We start from the raw sequence: 6,608 nt of genomic DNA, 5'->3' as shown, positions 1-6,608 counted from the left end.
AAACATGTTGTCTACCCAAGTAAAATTTCTCTTTCATTTTCTTCGTACCCTATTGTTTTCAATAGCTTTTCTTACAACATTTTTGGTGTGCCTTCTCGCAGCCTTTCAGAGATAATTTGTGTATCATGTTCCCTTTATAATTTACTCTAATATCTCACCTCACCTGTTTTAATAGTTGCTTTGTTCCATTTGGAAGTTTCTTCTCTTTCGTGTTCCTTGTACTTTTCACAATGTTTGTTGTTTGCCTCAATGCTCTTATTAAAAAATTGTTTGTGTAAGTTTTATTGTCTAAGATGCTGAACTTATTGCTTAATTTGATATGGCTTATCTCCAAATTCTTAAACAAATTTTCATTACCTACATTGTTGTACCTCCTGCCTGACGAGTTTGTTTCTAGGTTAGTTAACTATTTTTACTCTGGGCCTTATAACTCTTAAAATGTTGATTGGCGACTCCATGGAGTGCTGTGTGCACAACGACCATATATGTTAAATTAAAAGGAAGGTCAGCATTGGCCGTAATATTGATGTTTTATTGATAGCAGAATCGTTATTCGATCACATAGTGATCATCTTCAGTGCTGTACACATTAAACTCAGACACTGGTATCAAGTTATCAATAACCAAAACTGAGAAGCGATTGAGTTATTGCGATCGCTTCTCAGTTTTGCTTATTGATAACTTGATACCAGTGTCTGAGTTTAATTAAGCGATTGAGTTATTGTGATCACTTCTCAGTTTTGCTTATTGATAACTTGATACCAGTGTTTGAGTTTAATGTGTACAGCACTGAAGATGATCACTATGTGATCGAATAATGATTCTGCTATCAATAAAACATAAATATTACGGTCAACGCTGACCTTCCTTATAATCTTAAAATGTTAACGTATTAGCAGCGTTACTTGGGTTCTTCTTATAACTGAATGTATTCCAATAATGTCTGTTACTATTCCCAACCCCTAGTTTAAATAGTAAAGTTGAATTTTTTACATTTTTGTTGTGAAACAATACAAATACACTTAGAACTAATGATCAGATTGTATGCTAGCAGCAAAAGTCTAGCAATCAAATGAAAACAGGTTCCATAATATTTTTGTAGTAAAAAAATAAGGCTCAATTTTACACACTTGATATTTATTCTTTTGTTTTTTATTGTTACACCAACTATTAAGATACAATAGTCACTACGTGAAAATGCGCTTTGCGCTAAATATCCTGATATGCCTATTTTATTTTTAATATATTCTGTATAAATTTATCTATCAAAAAACAAAATAATGCTTGAGTAAAACAACTGTTTAAAGGAGAATATATGCACCTGGTATCTGTTATGAGGTTTACTATGGTCTGCTATGAGGTATACAAAATAATACCCGAATTATTTGTAGTGGTCATCAGTGTTGAAGAACACATTACTTGTACTGACAGAAAGGCATCTTGTTGGAACGACACGTCTATGGTTGTGCGATTACAAAATAAACTGGCACACGGTTAACATTAATGACTCAGTGTCATCAACTGCCTCCGTATTTTGTGACAAACTACTTACACATTAAATTAGGTTGCTGAGCCACAATTCTGATATTCGAAGGCTTAATTTTTAATGGAATATATTCTGCTTATTGAGTATATTAAATCTGTGCATCTGAGGAAATACATTAACAATTTAACGAACAATAAGAGAGGTAAAAAACTAATGTAACATTTGTCATTGCGTACATAGTCTTGTCTCAAACTGTTGACCGCTTTGTTAACAAAAAATAAAATTGTTTATAAAAATAAATGAAGTATATCTGTAACTGAATTTATCAAAACTGGGACCCAACAAACTTATTTATCTAAAAACATAAATATTTTCATCATACAATCATATCATTCAACTTTCATATATTTACAATAGAAAACTTATAAATCTACTGGAATACCTACAGTTCTTTGTGGAAGGCTTTGTTTAAACTAAATTAACCCTTAATACCCTTAAATATTCAAAGTTACACATTCTAACCATCATCTGCAATAACAACAGTTATAATTTTCTGCAATGCAGTTTTGCACAGTGTGGCAATACCAAACACCAAATTGTAACTTTCAATCAATATTTTCATTAGTCACAAAGTCTTTGCAAACATCAAGTTTCACATGCAATCTTAATGTCAAGCCTTGCCCTTAGCACTAGTATGGAAAAACCATTCATTCTTGAGAACCTAATAGTAACTGTATGAATCTTTTTCTCACTTACATACCTATGGCCATTTCCTTACATGAAATAGACAGTTCTTATTTACTTGCATTTACAACTAAAGAGGTGTAAAAAATGAATGTTACTGTTTGAAGGTTGAAGGAAACAGATTCACCATCATAAGCCAATGATATGTTACTAGTGTGACATGCTGAAGAAATAGTATGATTCTCGAGCTAATATTTGTACTTACAACCTTAACAACATGACAAATGATTCTGAACACATACAGATCACATGACTTCCAGTGAGATACAACACAGTTATGGATTTAATTTTCCTTACTGATTAAACTGTGTTGGGAAAGCTACTTTTAAACGTACATACCTGTTGCATACACATTTACCAACGCATTGAACAACAACTGCATTACTTTTCAGAACTTGAGGACAATAAGATTTTACAATTATTATGCGGCCAAGACAGAATTTTAAGGCATACTGTCAGAGGCAGATCTCCACTGTCTGCATTATACAAAGTAATAAAGTTTATCTTCTGGCATTGCAATTAAACATTCATGTTTTCAGACAAAAATAACTTTTTTTATGTAATTGACTGGCTGTCTTCCAATACTACTAAACTGCTCTCTAGCGGAGAAATGTAATGTGTTGGAATAAGTTTTATATTTAAACACAAGTGCTCCTTGCAAAACTGCTCATGAAAACACTTGTACACTTGCAATGTTAAAAGAATTTCTACTCAACAGGACATCAACAGACCCTATCACACATTATTCAGTCTGTTACGCCAACCAGGGTGCTTATGTCCTGAAATCACTTGTTCCAGAAAACAAGGCAAGCTACAGTTTAAATCGAAAATGAAGCAAGAAAGGAAAGTATGACAGTTATGGAAAGGGGGGAAAATAACATCAACACTCTGCTTCGGACGGTATGCAAGCTTTTTCACATGTCAAGTGAAATATTGTGTCAGAAGTCCTGTTGCAAACAGGTAACCCTGAGCTATCCTTCATGAATGATAAATATTCTATACACATAGAAACACACCCACATAATTTTATGTAAAATCGTATTTGTAAGGACACAATTACAACCTCCATTGCTAATTAATAATCTTTTCTAGAACTGTGACACATGAAAAAATATTTAATATACATTAGTAAATATGGTGTAATTTTACTTCTACTATTGTAAAAATACTCAAAAGATGATAGGAAATGTTACTACCAGTTTGAATGGTTACAAAGTCTTGGAACTAAAACCACAATTACTTGCTACAATAATGGAACAAAGAATATGAGAAAATATAGTAGTAGTCACATAAAAATAACAGGAAACAATACCAAGAAATTTTTCAGCATTTCTCTTCTAATGCAGGAATGAAAACATTAATATACTTCATGTACAGTACAATGCACGCAATACACAAAATTTGAGCAACTGTTACAGTTTGCAATTTTCTAATTTTTTTATCAACTGTAATAAACAGGGAAATATTTTTAGTGATAGTAATATGTGAAGTTACATCTTAATTAAAAGTGTCTAATATGTATTGACAAAAAGAATCAATTTTTGAAAATATGGTATAATGGGATAGGTAAAAGATCTACTCACCACGCAGTGTCAGGAGAAAACACAGATAAAATTAAGGAAATGTGCAAGCTTTTGGAGCCAGTGCCTCCTCTTGGCAGAAGGATGGAAGGGGAGGAAGAGGGACAAAGGAAAAAAAAGGACTGGCGAGTTTTAGGAAATGAGGAGAGTTATGGCAAATTCATCCAAAACCTGGGTCAGGGGAGAGAGACCATGTGGGATGAGAAAGAAAAACTGATTGTTGGGGACTGCACTGGACAGGATTTGAAAACGTGAGAGCTTAAAGATGGAAGATATGGTAATAAGCAAGACAAAGGATACTGACTAAACACTGTGCAAGAGTTAACAAGGGCTGACAGCTATGTGCATTATACATGTTAAACATGAGTGCGTTGGTGTGTGTGATGTAAATTAAGGCCAGGATAATAGTGAGAACCGAGGACATTTTGTAATACCTGTTCCCAGTTCTGTTTATTTCTTTGGTCTCAACATTTTTTTCAGTAACTATTCATTTCTTTACTCCCTTTTGGTTTTCTACATCTTTTACTTTCTGTCCTATCTCTCCTCTCCACACCCACAACACCTTGTGTCTAACACGTACAATGCACTTTGCTTTCTGCTGTTATTAACTCTTGCAAGATGTTTTGACGTAATCTCGGTCTTGCTTATTGCCCTATGTTCCATCTTTAACATCTCAGATTTTCAAATCTCGTCCAGAGCAGACGCCAACAATGTCTTTTCTTCTCATACCATCTGGTAAGTCTACCCTGACCTAGGTTTTCGGGTGACTTTTCTGTAATTCTCCCTATTTCCTAAACCCCTCACCAGTCCTTTACCTTCATCCCTCTTCCTTCTCCCTCAACCTTTCTACCAGGAGCCACTGGCTCCGAAAGCTCGCACATTTAATTAACTTTTATATGTGTCATATGCGTCTTCTCCTGCCACTGATTGGTGAGTAGATATATTATAGTACTTAGTGTGTTAAATAGGATGCCTGTGGCATACTGAGACATTATTCTGTAGGTTTCTTTCAGACATGAGCCACAGTTTTTCTTAATGCTGGAATCAGGACTACTTTGACAGTTCTATAGCAGAGACTGTTAATGTATTAACCAATTAACGTGTAAAGAACCACTCAAACAGCCACATTTTGCACCTTCCCCAGCACTAACACTGTCTGTGACCACTCTTCCACTTGTCATACCTTCAAACATATCCTACAGGCAATTCTAATAAGAATAGTCACAAGTCACTGGTGAGAATAGATTTTTTTTTATTTATTTTTTTTTACTTGTGACTTGCCAATAATATTATCTGATCATACTATTTTTCTTGTGTAGACTTCAACTGTAAAAATGCTTTGATTTTATGAAGTAGTGAATTCACTGCCAGCTAACTAACTAACAAGACATGAGAAAAGTGATCAACTGAGAAATACTTGTCACTATTCCAGCAACACGAGACAAGTTTTTGAGACATCTCAGTGATGTCTCATATCCATCGCATTGAAGTGTAGATGGCACTTAGCAAACACAATACACCTTGGCTGGAATACTAAGAACTATTCAGCACATCCAGAGACTGAAAGTGTATTTTGCTGATCAGTCAACGTTCAACTAATTCCAGGTTTAAATTAACCATGTGAAAAGGTACTTTTGAATAGAATATGCACAACAAAATTTTCTGAATTACGCAGAATAAGTCTCCCTGAAATTATATTTCCAATTAGAGTGATTGTCCATAGTACTAGACTTGTGTCTGGAACATTTAAATTGGTTTTCAGGGGCACAGATTTTTAAAAAGTGTTACTATGAAACCAACAATTCCATGTCATTACTTGTTTTGGAATGAGAACCAAAACTAATGTATTATAATACCAGACATCCTTTTTAAAACAATCATATAAAGAAACGCAATTAAAATTTCAAGGGAATTTGGCAGTCACTCAAATATTGCATTGCATACAATTACGTTCATGTAGCATATAAACTTTAAGTGCTTCTCGTATTTTGGTTTCCATGTGAGCATGAACATTAGTCTATAGTGATTTCATATATATATTGAAAAGAGGTCACGACAAATTTTGGAACAATATAAATGCAATTCTTTGGTACATATTTATCACAAATTTGAATTTTGATGTAATAACACATTTCAGACATATTCTAATAAATATGCAGATATAAACAACAACAAAAGCCAGAAAATCAATGAATTGGCTGTGAAATTGAAATGTTGAAACCTCTTTTGTTACTGATATAAATCACTGAACAAGATAATGGTAGAAAGTCAATTTTACACACTACAAACAGCAGCCAAGCTACGGAAGGTTACAAAGGGAATCTCAGTTCAACAAAGTGTTGGATTATAAAAGTTCAAGAAATACTGGTTTTGGACACAACACATCTTCAATCACCTAAAAGCTTTACACCTAATATGTAATGCTTGCAAGATACAATAGCGGAATGCACACGTAAATGACAGGAAGAGCTGATCAGTTTGTACTGAAGTGCTGTGAAGTATATCCCTAATTAACACACATTTTCAGAAACACTATGACAGATCACAAAGAGAATAAAAGTCACACTGTCATACACAAAAATTACAGATGAGATCTGCACATACTTCAGATACATCAGGACCTCAATATTTTCAAACAGCTCTTCCCACAGTGATTAGATAACGCATAGTGCACATACAATGTTAACGTCTACTATATAAATAACATACATTACACTTTTAAAAATTAATACTCATTTTAAATACTGTACATAAAACAACAATTTAAATTTATTCACAGTCACGGCACTTACCAAGAG

Source organism: Schistocerca americana, chromosome 3 (genome assembly GCF_021461395.2).
Source record: "Schistocerca americana isolate TAMUIC-IGC-003095 chromosome 3, iqSchAmer2.1, whole genome shotgun sequence".
Classification (NCBI taxonomy): Eukaryota; Metazoa; Arthropoda; class Insecta; order Orthoptera; family Acrididae; genus Schistocerca; species Schistocerca americana.
The sequence above is the reverse complement of the archived record's forward strand: the minus strand, read 5'-3'. Positions refer to the sequence as shown.